The 13,822-nt window shown below is 43.3% G+C and overlaps 1 protein-coding gene across 1 annotated transcript in view; it reads left to right on the top strand.

Annotated features, from left to right (window-relative positions):
* The window catches only part of rbm20 (RNA binding motif protein 20), a 169,708-nt gene that overhangs the window by 73,127 nt on the left and 82,759 nt on the right, over positions 1-13,822 (top strand). The window lies entirely within an intron of this gene.

Below are 13,822 nucleotides of genomic sequence, written 5' to 3' on the forward strand. Positions count from 1 at the left end.
CAATTGGTCTCTGGAGGGAAAGGATTAAGCAGATGCCCTGAAGTGTTGCCTCTTGTGAAGCAGTGATGATCACTGTATGAAGCGGTAGAAGGAAGGGTGTATCCATTGAAAGAATTTGGAAAAAATTGCACAGCGGATTTCTTTATGAGACAATTGATGGGACAATAATGTTTTCCTTTGCTGTTGCAATTGAATAAAGTATGAAAGGTGACGGCTGGTACTATACAGTAATAAGCGGATAGAAGCATGAATGTTTATTGTTGGAGCTTTTTATAATTCAGCATTGTTGAAAGCTCCAATGTAATCTCATCTGGTCATGGCAGGCACGGTAGTATAGCGGTTAGTGTGATGATATTACAGCGTCAGTGACCCGGGTTCAATTCCGTCCACTGCCTGTAAGGAGTTTGTACATTCTCCCCGTGTCTGCGTGGGTTTCCTCCGGGTGCTCTGGTTTCCTCCCACATTCCAAAGACGTACGGGTTAGGAAGATGTGGGCATGCTACATTGGCGCCGGAAGCGTGGCGACACTTGCAGGCTGCCCTCAGAACACTCGACGCAAAGGATGTATTTCACTGTGTGTTTTGATGTACATGTGTCTAATAAAGAAATCTTATCTTAAGTAATTATTGTACAAGTTTTGCCAAAAATAATAACTTGTACTCTTTTCCCAGCGGCAGGATGTTGGTAACCAGGGGGATGGTGACATTCATGAACTTGTAATGTTTCTTCATGCAATGTACAGGCAGGATTATCTCAAAGGTTCTTATTCCCACTCCAGTGGGCAGGACTTTACTCAAGTGTCAGTTGTGACACAACATGACACCGATACCAGTGATTAACCTCAGCATCTTTTTTCTCACCAGAAGCTTATTCTGCAACATGTGGGCCCAAAATTAATCTCTTGCTATTTAGTTTCCTCGCCTGCAAAGATCACCATCAGATGATTACATTTTGATATGTTGATGAGGTGTCATGTTTCATGTCAACCAAGGGCACTTTAAACAAAATAAGAAATAGTGATCAGCTTACTAAAAAAAAGTCGATTGGTGTGGAGGGGTGGAGGGGGATAATAAAATAAAATTTAACAAAGTTAACCTAAGGGCATGGAACTTAGATCGAGAGTGCTGGTGAAGCTAACACCAGTCACCAGATGGGGACTCTGGAGTTTGTCTTTGTGGAGATTTACATGGAATTCGGGAGGTTGCATCTGAACAGTGTGCACCTTCATTGATTGTGAAGTAATAGTTCATTGGTGATAGAATCAGCACTGAGAACAGAATAAGGGCCTGGATGTGAGGCTGTTGGCCACTTGCTGCTTTGGGCGGCACGGTAGTGTAGCGGTTAGTGTAACGCTATTACAGCGCCAGCGACCCAGGTTCAATTCCCGCTGCTGTCTGTAAGGAGTTTGTATGTTCTCCCCGAGTGTGCAGAGGAGATTTACCAGGATGCTGCCTGGATTGGAGAGCATGTCTTATGAGGATAGGTTGAGTGAGCTAGGACTTTTCTCTTTGGAGAGAAGGAGAATGAAGGGTGACTTGATAGAGGTGTGCAAGATGATAAGAGGCATAGATCAAGTGGACAGTCAGAGACTTTTTCCCAGTGCAACAATGGCTAACATGAGGGGACATAATTTTAAGGTGATTGGAGGAAGGCATAAGGGGGATGTCAGGGGTAAGTTTTTTTACACAGAGACTGGTGGGTGCATGGAACGCACTGCCTGCAGAGGTTGTGGGGGCAGATGCATTATGGACATTTAAGAGACTCTTAGATAGACACATGAATGATAGAAAAATAGGGGGCTATGTGGGAGGGAAGGGTTAGATAGATCTTAGAGCAGGATAAAATGTCGGCACAACATTGTGGGCCGAAGGGCCTGTACTGTGCTGTAGTGTTCTATGTTCTATACGTTCTATGTGTCTGCATGGGTTTCCTCCCACATTCCAAAGACGTACGGGTTAGGAAGTTGTGGGCATGCTATGTCGGCGCCGGAAGAGTGGCGACACTTGCGGGCTGCCCCCAGCACGTTCTCAGTAACGCAAAAAGATGCATTTCACTGTGTGTTTTGATGTACATGTGACTAGTAAATAAATATCTTATTTTAGCTTATCTTATCTTATCTTTTCAGGGTTGCAAATTTATAGTCATGTGATAAATCTTAAATACTGCCAAACAACCTCAAGTTGACCTTAGAAATGTAATTTACAAATTGTAAAATATAATTTAATTATATTTAAAATTTAGTTGTAAATGGTGTTGAAGATTAATGCAAAATAAAAATTGGGAGTTTTCTTTACATTTTCTGTTTGTCTGTTTACTGCTCAGTATCAATTCCAGATCTTTATCAATTTTATTCAACTTTTGTAAATAATTTTAATCTAATTTATACTTCTGGGGTTTTGTTTCTTAGTTTAGTCACCACACAACTCAGTGATAATTCCTTCATCTGACTGGTGGAAGAGCCTTGTGGATGCTTTTTACTCTGTCACATACACACATCCTCCATTGTGGGTGTTTCGTTGGGTTACGCATCCAGTGATTAAATGCCTGGTCCAACGCTTGTGAAGATTGTATGGACTGCAGCAGTTTTTTGCGATTAATCACTCTTCCTGCCAATCTATTGTAACCTTTGACCGCAAACATTATTTCCTGATCTTTGTCTTAAATTTGGTCTTCACTAGTGTGAGGCCTTCCTTTCTACCCTAGAAATATGATAGGATTATTCTGAATCTTCTTTCTCTAACGATGTCCACTTTCTCTAATCCAATTATGCGTCTATAAGGTTCCTTCGGGGGCACTTATATTATAACGTTGTCACTATGCACGGATGGGGTGGTTGATTGGAGGTAAGAGCCTATTAAATCACACCTCCAGGAATGTATCCTATCAGAGTCATGGCTCTCTGGGATCTGTTAGTTTATCTCCTTGTATCTCAGACAGAACCATGGCTAGTTGTTCAATCCCAATTTCTGGACCAATTTTATCAAATACTTGAGGCAGAACTTTTCATTGATTTGTCAGTTCAGGGAGAAGTAAAAAACTCAACATGTACAAAAAAGGCACAAAGAATATCATCTTTATGTATTTGATCTCAATTGATGGCTTGAGACCCAGCCGTTAACCAATGCAGTGGGATTTTATGTACATTGTGTGTACATGAATCGGCCTCTTATGATGTTACATATCACATCAACATAGGGTTTCCAAGCCTCAAGGACTGTCTCCAGAATCTTAAGGTTAATCTCCAGGCCACTGCAGCAAGGAGCCCAGGAGAAGAATCACAGAAGCATTAATGTATTTAACAAAGATAATATCCTGGAAAGTATAAAAAGGTTTCAACATGGCTTAAAGAACTACGTGACCATTGGGCATCAATCACCCAGTTGCATTATATACGGTCTGTTTGCTTCCTCACTGGTCATGGGAAAGTAGGGCAACATCAAAATGGACATGTTGAGTGACCCACTGTAGGAATGAGGATATGGAGAGGTTCAATGGAGACAAGAGATCGTGTGTCACACATCCAGGATTATATCCAATCAGAGTCCGTGTCATGGTGTTCGGGGGAAACAGGGTTAACAGGCAGCAGTAGATTTTACAACAGGGCACAAACAAGAGGGTTGATTTTCCATTGAAGCCATTAGTTATGTAGACATTGCAATGCAACTCTACTTACATGGGATAGGAACAGATAAACTCACGTGGTCTGCAATGTCACCCCACTACTACAGCCTCCAATCTTAGATATTACTGATGCAGAATCGCAAACAATGAGGTAGAAAACCAATAGTTTACAAATAAACATTTGCATAAACTGAATTTCTGGAGGATATATCACAGTTAACCAGAGTGCTGGAAATTAAAATAATGTCCTAGCATTTTTAATTCAAAACGCTCCAGTCTTCAGTTCCATTTTGTTCATTCTTTCCAAAAATTCACATTTTGGTATTGGTATTGGTATTGGTTTATTATTGTCACTTGTACCGAGGTACAGTGAAAAACTTGTCTTGCATACCGATCGTACGGGTCAATTCATTACACAGTGCATTGAGGTAGGACAGGGTAAAAACAATAACAGAGTACAGAGTAAGGTGTCACAGCTACAGGGAAGTGCATTTTCAGTGGAATGACAGAACTGAAAGCCAAAGACATCACAATCTTTGTTAATGAAAATAAAAAAGAATAATCTGAAAATGCCGGAAATCTGAAACAGTAAAGGCTGGAAAACTCAGCAAGTCAGGCAGCACTTGTCGAAAGAGAAGCAGTCGACGGTTTGGGTCTGTGATTCCTCCTTAGAGCTGCCTCTGCTAAATTTTGCAAAATGATAGGCTTGTGGTGTTTGTGAGGCAAATGACCGTGAATTCTATCTCCTTCATCAAGTTTATGTTGCTGAATTGGCTTTTCTACTCATGATGGATGTACGGTACAGTAGCAGTCCTTTCTACATTGAGTACTGGATGTAGCATGGTACTGAGTCTGCTGCCTACGTTCTAACTCGCAATGTTCCCTTCCCACTCCATCCCTGTGCCTACTGACCTACAGAAGCTGATGAAGTGTAACTGAAGTTTCAAAGCAGGGAATGTTGGCCTGGGAAAGGATGCAGACACTGTCTTGCTTATCTATCCACTAAATTTTGCAGAGATTGTTGGTAGCATTTTTCTAGTGCTTTAAGACGCCTGCTGTAGGTAGTCGAAGTCTCAGAAACATCTAGGAGGGCAGGGATTACTGCAGCCCAGGAGACCGTAGCTTTTGTACCAGGTTTAAAGCCATGATCTTCAAATATCCTTTTCCTCGGCCTGTTGTGCTGGTGCATTGAAGACGATGGTGGATTTCATCAGCAACATTTGCTTTCGCTGAGAGGTGGATCCCCGGGTATGAGAAGCAGTCCCAGTTTTCCAGGGTGTCACCATGAAATGTTGTCGTCTCAAAGTCAGCTGCTCATGCAAAATCATCTCCATCTTACACTTGTTTCATGATGGTATGCAAGCAAATGATCCTAACCAAGGGGTCTACAACAGCACCAATCTCAGTGAAGACTGGTGTCAAACATTGCCTTGATCTTCGTCTTTTATTAATATTTCTTGCTGCATGTCACCTCCAACAACAAAGGAGTGGAGCTAATTCTCTACATTAAGCAACTACAGTGCAGAGCCAAGGTCACCTGAACCTCAGTAGCTGAGCTGCAGTATGCAGACAGTACTCATGTTCATGTGTGCTTGGAGGCTGTTCTCCAAGCCACTGTCGACTCATTCAGTACATACGGGAGGATGAGCCTTACGCTCAACATATACAAAACAAAAGTCCCTGACCCATCTGCCCTGGTGCACAACACTTGCTTCAACCATACTGTAAAAGTCAGCTGGTCTTTAACTAATCACATGACTGCCATCTACTGGCTATCATTGGTAGGAATGAGAGGGATAATTGAGATCTGCCCAATCCCACTTATCTCCATAAGGATTACCAGTTAGAAGCAATGTTTTCTTTCTCTGTTCCCTTCTTCCTCCTTTACTTTTTTCCTCCTCTTTCCCCCTCCCAGGAATCTGCTACCCACAACAGGTCAATGGGAGATACACATAAATAGCATTGCAACTCATACTGTCACTTAATCATTCAATTATAACTTAAATGGCACCCCTGTATAGACTGTCTACACCCAGGGGTCATGTTGCAAATTGTATGTTGCTAAGGCATGTAGACCTGGAAGATTCCACATTCAATCTACATTCAAACTAAGGCCACACTTAGAGCAGCATTGAGGAGCATCACAACTGGCCTAAATCTCTGTATTTCTCTTCCTCCATCTCCACATTTCTCGTTCTCCATCTTTGTATTTCCTTATCAGTAATGAACCTCAGCATCTACATCTGCATCTCTTGTGTCTCAATAATGAACGTCTTTTAAGATCTTTGTATGAAGTGGATCTTTCTTTTCCTCCCATCACAACAGTTAACCCTGTCTCAAATAATGCTTACACTGTGAATTACCCGAAGAGGAAAATGACCTCAAGAGCATTTCAAACAGTTGAGTCCAGATGGGTGATCCAAGCCCACTGGGTGATATGAGTGCAGAGCTTGTGGGTAGAGTGTGAGGCTGTCATCCTCCAGTGTATTTAGGCTATCCAGTAAACACACAATTCTCCACATTTTGACTTGAAACCTTTAAGCAAAGGTAGTACAACATGAAACTACGGCCAAAATTTCATGAGGTCATGACAGTGAGGATGTTACAGCTTGCTGCCTTCACCCTATATAACTGACAGTAACGTTGAGATTTCCACACATGTGGATGTGATTGTGGGAATCCCAGTGTTTCTTTCTGCACCAGGACCAAAGAGGTGCAACGGAGGGTCTTCTCTCCATAATTAAATATATGTAATGAATTGACCTGTGCGATCAGTACTCAAGACAAGTTTTTCACTGTACCTCGGTGCAAGTGACAATAATAAACCAATACCAATACCAGTATATGGGAACAGTTGTGAGAGCCTCAGGTATGAGCTCACTAATTTAAAAATGATCATGACTTTAGCTTAAAAGTTTTCTTTTAAGTATTCCCAAGAACATCTTAAAAAATCTCTAATTGGTTTAACATATACGTATTTCTAAAATATTTACAAGTGTTTGTAATGTTCAAAAGATTTTAAAGGCATTATTAGTATTTTAAAGTTTTTTTAAAAAAATGTTTAGGTTTGTTATATTTCTAAGAGTTTTTAAGTGTTTTTGAATAGTCTTGAATGTTTCCGAACATCTCAAAAATATTCAGAGTGGTTTTGACTGTCCCGGCTAAGTCTAGGACCGTGATGCAGAGGGATATCAAAGTTTTTACATTGAGTGTGTGGGCAGGGCCTGCATTGGCTGCTAGTGATGTCCCTTGAGTCAGGGTAGGCCCTGTTGATGTGCATAAGAAAAATGGTGCCAGAGGGTCCGAGTATCTGAAAAACAAAAATAAAGCATGCATGTTCAGCAAGTAATCAGAAAGGCTTCATGCAAGGGTACAGAGTATTAAGTTGGGAAGCTTTACAGGGTGCTGCTGAGACCACAGTGTACAATTTTGGTCTCCACATGGTGTAGAGGCCAAGATTGGATAGGCCATGATCTCACTGAGTGGTGGAGCAGGCTGGAGAAGCCAGCTGGTCTGCTCCTGCTCCTCTTTCATATGTTCTTATAGCTCTCTATGGAGAAACTTCCCAGTGTGTTGTCAGTGATGCTCAGGTCATATAAGTGACTATCAAGAAAGTCCAGACACAGACACTGCTGGGAATGTAGATATTTAGAGGTACTTTATAAGGGTGATCTGGGGTGTGAGCTCTGATTTCTGCTTTGGTCCTGGGATGGACCTTTCCTGTAGGCTTCACCGTGATCCCAACTGGCGATGCTCCTCTGAGTTCTTCCAGGAGTGCCAGCCCCTGTGATGAAGGAACAACACTGACAATGCTTGACCACTGAGGCAGGAAGACAGCTCCAAGCTCAATTTGGGGAAGCTGATCCAACAGAAGCTATCTTTTACATCAATCAAGAAACAAGAACAAAATCTGGGTAAAGATTTTGTTCAGCAGCATGCATGGGACCAGTCTCAATTGCCTTAATTTTTTGATCATTCGAGTTATTGGATTGAAAATTAATGGCCTGGCCATTTGCTATATGCTAATGTTTTCTCCCACTGTGAAAGTCTTGCACTGATCAGAGGCAGCTCATTAATGGTGCTCAGATTTACATTGAAGGTGCTTAGACTGACAGGTGATCATCTGGTTCTGATTAAGCCCACTATCTTTAGATTTGCTAAAAGGGTCTCGCTATCTTGATTGCTATTTTCTTTAACAGTTTATCTTTATTATATGTTTCACACACTCTTCAAATTATTTTCCAGGCAGCAGGATACCATAGTATTTCTGCTGAAACCACCTCATCGATTTTTCCTTGGAAATTTTATGCTTTGCACCAATGCGTCCTCTCTTAGAACATAGAACACTACAGCACAGTACAGGCCCTTCGGCCCACAATGTTGTGCCGACATTTTATCCTGCTCTAAGATCCATCTAACCCTCCCCTCCAAGATAGCCCCCTATTTTTCTATCATTCATGTGTCTATCTAAGAGTCTCTTAAATGTCCCTAATGTATCTGCCCCCACAACCTCTGCAGGCAGTGCGTTCCACGCACCCACCACTCTCTGTGTAAAAAATTTACCCCTGACATCCCCCTTATACCTTCCTCCAATCACCTTAACATTATGTCCCCTTGTGATCTTTTTGTTAGAAATACTGAAACCAGGTCGCCCCATGACCACGTAGAAATCCAGACCATAAATTCCAATACTAGGATCATATTTAATGCCCAGATCAATGTGTTCATGGATCCCAAAGCCAAAGTTCCCTGTGTTACAGAAGTTGTTCTTCCTCAATTCATATTCCCACACCTTAGACCTTTCTCTAAGATTTCTTCAGGTTTGGCCTCGTGAATTGTACAGTGAACAGCAATCTTTCTTGATCGCTATTCAGATAACCTTAAGCATTTTTTTTTAATGTTCATATGGATGAGGGGTGAGAATGGGGAGGATGCCAACATTAAGGAATGAGGTGTTTAGGGTGACACAACAGCGCAGATAGTAGAGTGACCCCGGTTCGATCCTGTCCTCGGTTGCTGCCTTTGGGGAGTTTGCAAGTTTCCCTGCAACTGTTTCTCCCCCAGATGTTCTGGTGTCTTTTCATATCCCAAAGACGTTTTGATAGGTTGATTGGCTACTGTAATTTTCCCCCAGTTTGGATGGGTAGCAAGAGAATTGGGCGGCACGATAGCGTATTGCTATTACAGCGCCAGTGATCGGGGTTCAATTCCTGCTGCTGTCTGTAAGGAGTTTGTACGTTCTCCCCGTGACTGTATGGGTTTCCTTCAGGTGCTCCGGTTTCCTCCCACATTCCAAAGGTGTGCGGGTTAGTAGGTTAACATGGGTGTAATTGGACGGCATGGGCTCGTTGGGCCAGAGGAGCCTGTTTACCATGCTGTATAAATAAAGTTTAAATTTTAGAATTGGAAGAACTCAGAGGATCATCACCAGTCGGGGTCACAGTGAAGCCTACAGGAAAGGATGGTGCCAGAGCTCACACTTCAGATCACCCTCATAAACTACCTGTGAAGATCCACTTGTTTATGGATTTAAAAATCCACATTCCAACCAGTAATTGTGTCTTTGTAAAACTTTGGTGAGGCCACAATTGGAGTATTGTGTGCAATTCTGGTCTCCCCATTACACGAGGGATGTGGAGGCTTTGGAAAGGGTGCGGAAGAAGTTTACCAGGAGGCTGCCTGGATTAGAGGAGAGGTCGTACAAACTTGGGTTGTTTTCTCTGGAGCATCAGAGTTTGATGGGAGACCTGATAGAAGTTTATAACGTTATGAGAGGCATAGATGGGGTAGACAGTCAGAATCTTTAGACCAGGGTAGAAATATCTAACACTAGATGACATGCATTTAAGGTGAGAGGGGGAAAGTTTAAAGGAGATGTGTGGGGCAAGTTTTTTTTACACAGAGTGGTGGGTGCCCAGAATGAGCTGCCAGGGGTGGTGGTTTAACAATAATGGCGTTTAAGTGGCTTTTAGATAGACACATGAATATGCAGGGAATGGACGGATGTGGATCATGTGCAGGCAGAAGAGATTTAGTTTAATTTGACATTGTGTTTGGCACAGACATTGTGGGCTGAAGGGTCTGTTTCCATGCTGTACTGTTCTATGTTCTATGGGGGAGGGGTGGGGGGGCAAATGTGAGCTGAGGGGCATGTGAGAGAGTTCATGGGAAATGAGTGGGAGAATGGGACTGGTGGCAATGATCTGAGAGCTGGCATAGATTCGAAGGGATGAATGGTGTCCTTTTATGTCCTATAAAATATATGAAACGATATATTACCTAATATCTCAGCTACTGTCTGGTCAGGAATAGAAAATAAGATAAGATAAGATTTCTTTATTAGTCACATGTACATCAAAACACACAGTGAAATGCATCTTTTGTGTAGAGTGTTCTGGGGGCAGCCCGGAAGTGTCGCCATGCTTCCGATGCCAGCATAGCATGCCCACAGCTTCCTAACCCGTACGTCTTTGGAATGTGGGAGGAAACCGGAGCACCCGGAGGAAACCCATGCAGTCACGGGGAGAACGTACAAACTCCTTACAGACAGCAGCTGGAATTGAACCCGGGTCGCTGGCGCTGTAATAACGTTACGCTAACCGCTACATTGGCAGTTTAGTAAATGAGTAAAACTCCACAGACACTACCTGAAAAAAGTATCAAAACTTCATCCGCACTGAAGCAAAATCCCTCTGCCAGTTTGAAATTTCCGTTTGCCATGGTAACACATCTTGTAGTTCTGTAGAGATGACAATCTTCTTAGCAATGAGCATAGTGCTGCTAACTCACTCACTGATTAGACAGCTTCATGCAGGTTTAGTCAGCACTCTTACATCTAGTGGAAAACACAGACCATTACACCATTCTGGTTTGAATTTTATTTATAAATATAAAGGAAAGAAAGGATCATTTCCTAACCTTTTAACCAGGATCAAGTAACAGACCTCAGGATTACAGTGGTGATGGATATCAGTCGTAGCCCAGGTAGAAATTAATGCATGTGCCAGTCTCAGGTCAGCCTGTTCCAGCCGTCAGCCAGTGTGCCCCTTTATATCCTCTCCAACTCCTGTTATTGGCTTCTTCCAAGGTCTGCGTGAGCTGAGGGCAAGACAAATCTGGAAAAACATATCTAAATTATTTAAAGTCTTGCCACATTGGAAAGTGTATGGTCATGCACTTTGGTAGAAGAAATAAACGGGCAGATTATTATTTAAGTGGGGAGAAAATTCAAAATTCAGAGACGCAAAGGGACTTGGGAGTCCTCGTGCAGGATACCCTGAAAGTTAACCTCCAGGTTGAGTCGGTGGTGAAGAACGCGAATGCAATGTTGGCATTCATTTCTAGAGGAATAGAATATAAGAGCAGGGATGTGATGTTGTGGCTATATAAGGTATTGGTAAGACCTCACTTGGAGTACTGTGTGCAGTTTTGGGCTCCTTATTTAAGAAAGGATGTGCTGACATTGGAGAGGGTTCAGAGAAGATTCACTAGAATGATTCCAGGAATGAGGTGGTTAACATATGAGGAATGTTTGACGGCTCTTGGGCTGTACTCCTTGGAGTTCAGAAGAATGAGGGGGGACCTCATAGAAACATTTTGAATGTTAAAAGGCCTGGACAGAGTAGATGTGGCAAAGTTATTTCCCATGGTAGGGGAGTCTAGTACAAAAGGGCACAACTTCAGAATTGTAGGGCGCCCATTCAGAACAGAGATGCAGAGAAATTTCTTTAGCCAGAAAGTGGTGAGTTTGTGGAATTTGTTGCCACGGGCGGCTGTGGAGGCAAAGTCATTGGGTGTATTTAAGGCAGAGATTGATAGGTATCTGTGTAGCCAGGGCATCAAAGGTTGTGGTGAGAAGGCGGGGGAGTGGGGCTAAATGGGAGAATGGATCAGCTCATGATAGAATGGTGGAGCAGACTCGATGGGCCGAATGGCCGACTTCTGCTCCTTTGTCTTATGGTCTTTTCTTTACTTCAACAAATTAGAGAGCTGATGAGTTGCAAGAAGCTATAGCTATTGTGATGAAGATCTTTACTCAGAGTGATGCAATAGCTTTGATTGGGAGTTTGATTCATGGGTTTCTCGGTAGGATTAATAGGAAACCAAAGGATGCTTACTGTTGAGGGCTTTTATATAGATGGTCATAAGTAGAAAAAAACTTATAAAATTGTGAATGAATCCCAGGACAAATCCATCCAAATTAATTTCTAACAGACTGCAAGTTCATTACAGTTCATTTGGCGTGCTGATTCCTTGTGTAGAGGATGGGAAGAGTTCTGGTAACAGATCATGCATTGAGGAAACTCTTCAGTTGAAAGTGATTGGGTAAAAGTTTGATTGGGGGATACTGACTGAGCTGCCTGATGCTCAATCCAAGAATGGGGTGGACACCCAAGCTGAAGCCAAATTTCCTATTAAATAAAAACAGAAAATGCAACATTGCTATTGGTATTGGTTTATTATTGTCACTTGTACCGAGGTACAGTGAAAAACTTGTCTTGCATACCGATTGTACAGATCAATTCATTACACAGTGCATTGAGGTAGTACAGGGTAAAACAATAACAGAATACAGAGTAAAGTGTCACAGCTACAGGGAAGTGCATTGCAGGTAGACAATAAGGTGCAAGGTCAAACAAGGTGGATTGTGAGGTCAAGAGTCCACCTCATCGTATAAGGGAATCGTTCAATAGTCTTATCACAGTGGGATAGAAGCTGTCCTTGAGTCTGGTGGTATGTGCCCTCAGGCTCCCGTATCTTCTGCCTGATGGGAGAGGGGAGAAGAAAGAATAACCCGTGTGGGTGGGGTCTTTGATTATGCTGGCTGCTTCACCAAGGCAGCGAGAGGTAAAGACAGAGTCCATGGAGGCGAGTCTGATCTCCGTGATGTGCTGGGTTGTGTCCACAACTCTCTGCAGTTTCTTGCGGTCATGGGCAGAGCAGTTGCCGTACCAAGCCGTGATACATCCAGATAGGATGCTTTCTGTGGTGCATCGATAAAAGTTGGTGAGTGTCAAAGGGGACATGCCAAATTTCCTTAGCCTCCTGAGGAAGTAGAGGCGCTGGTGAGCTTTCTTGGCCGTGGTGTCTACGTGGTTGGACCAGACTTACAAGAGAAATAAAGGACTGCAGATGCTGGAATCTGGATGAAAAACACTACAGTGCTGGAGGAACTCAGCAGGCCAGGCAGCATCCGTGGGGAAAAGCAGGCGGTCAACGTTTCAGGTCAGGACCCTTCTTCAGGACTGAAGATAGGAAAAGGGGAAGCCCGACATATAGGAGGGAAAAGCAGAGCAGTGATAGGTGGACAAAAGAGGGGAGGCGGGATGGGCACAAGGTGGTGATAGGTAGATGCAGGTAAGAGATAGTGATAGGCAGGTGCTGGGGAGGAGGGGAGAGCAGATCCACCGGGAGATGGGTCAAAGGTAAGGAGAGAGAGAAAAAAAAGGGGTAGAGAAAAGAGAGAGAGGCTAGGAACAGGAAGAAGAGAAGAAGCATTGGGGGGGGGGGGCGGTTGGTGTGGTTTGTGGGGATGTTGCCAGGACTCAAGAGATTGAGTTATGGAGAGAGGTTGAGCAGGCTAGGACTCTATTCATTGGAGAGTAGGAGAATGAGGGGTGATCTTATAGAGATGTATAATATCATGAAGGACATAAGTAGGGTGAATGCACACAGTCTGTTTCCCAGGGTTGGGGAATCAAGAGCTAGAGGGCTGAATTTTCTGATGGAGACACAAGAGACCAAGAGACTGCAGCTGCTGGAACCTGGAGTAACAAACAATCTGCTGGAGGGACAGTTCAGGTCAAAACCCTGCACCAGGACCAAGGGTGGAGAGGGGAGATAACCAGAATAAAGAAGAAAGGGGAAGTGGTGTGACAGGGACCAGAGGTGATTGGTGGATTGGAGGGTGGGGGGGAGGTGATGAAGGATGACAGGCAGATCAAGCCAGATAGCAGAGTGGGAGGGGTGGAGTTGGGAGGCAGAGGCAGGAGGATGATTGATTGAGGCAGGTAAAAACAGAAGCTGCTCGACCCGTTGAGTTCCTCCAGCAGATTGTTTGTTGCTCCTGAATTTACTGATGTCGGTCAAGGTCCATTATAGGACACTGAAGCTGGCCTTGTGCCTGAGCTGAGGTTGAAATTAGCCTGTATACCAATTCTTAATCACAATTTAGCAGCCCATAGCGTATGTGAGTGTACAT

Source organism: Pristis pectinata, chromosome 12 (genome assembly GCF_009764475.1).
Source record: "Pristis pectinata isolate sPriPec2 chromosome 12, sPriPec2.1.pri, whole genome shotgun sequence".
Classification (NCBI taxonomy): Eukaryota; Metazoa; Chordata; class Chondrichthyes; order Rhinopristiformes; family Pristidae; genus Pristis; species Pristis pectinata.